Here is a 1,087-nt window from a genome sequence, read left to right as displayed (position 1 = left end):
CTGAAATTTTCTAAAGTAGCCTACAAGAAATCCTAATTGACCATATCATAAGCCTTCTCAAGGTCTGTTTTAGTTATTAAAAACCTTATTTACTCTTTAACTTGTGAATATGTTACATAACTTTCTAGGCCACCGTAACATTATATGTGGTGTATTTGTTTGGGATAAAATTGCTTTAAAGAGGACTAGTTCACCCATCCATAAAAAGGTGACAATCTGTTAATCAAAATCTTTATAATGAATTTGTACACTACATTGTAGAGACTTGTAAGGCAAAATTATTTTAAAATATAAAGGCCTATCTTCCTTCATAATCAAAATTAGAAGAGTCTTTGCCAACTTTTGGTTAAAATAGCAGTTTGTATAAGCTGCAAACATCATCTCTAACAACAACTCAATATCTTTTAAAGAAGAAAGGTTGGAAGCCATCCACACCTGACAATTTAAAAGAATTCATAGCAATTAATGTTGTAAACACCTTATCTTTCATGATAAATTTTAATAAGCTAGTCACATCTATTTGAGACACTTTATAAATGTTTTGAAGAATAAGTGATTTAGGTTCCATTTATTCATTTGAGTAAAATAAAGACTTACAGAAAACAAGGACCTCATTCTAAAGCACCTTATCATCATTACACCAATTACCACTAAAAATAAATAATTCATTAATGGAGTTGCACCTCCTTCTGTTCATTGTTTGAGCATGAAATAAATTGGTATTACAGTTTTTGAATTTCACCGTTCTCTCCTTAATTTTTTAGAATAAAAAAAGCTCTTCCAGATGAAGAATGTCATTTTATTCTTTTCTTAGGTCCCTTTCTAGAATAACCAGGGAGTGTGTAACACCTAATTCAAGACTTTGTTGGACACCATCTAACTTAGCTTCAATGCATCTTTTCTTTCTAAATGAATTACCAAATGTATTCTTGTTAAACCTAAGAACATCTTTCTAAACATATTGTAAGTTGACATGACTAAAAGATTGATGTTTTCTCCCAAGTGTAGTAGTGTTGAAGTAATAAATAACCCGGCAAGACCGGGGTTGAACCACAGGGAGGTTAATTGTACAAATTATAAACAACAA

Source organism: Populus euphratica, unplaced genomic scaffold (assembly GCF_000495115.2).
Source record: "Populus euphratica unplaced genomic scaffold, PopEup_1.0 scaffold464.1, whole genome shotgun sequence".
Classification (NCBI taxonomy): Eukaryota; Viridiplantae; Streptophyta; class Magnoliopsida; order Malpighiales; family Salicaceae; genus Populus; species Populus euphratica.
Note: the sequence above shows the minus strand (reverse complement) of the source record.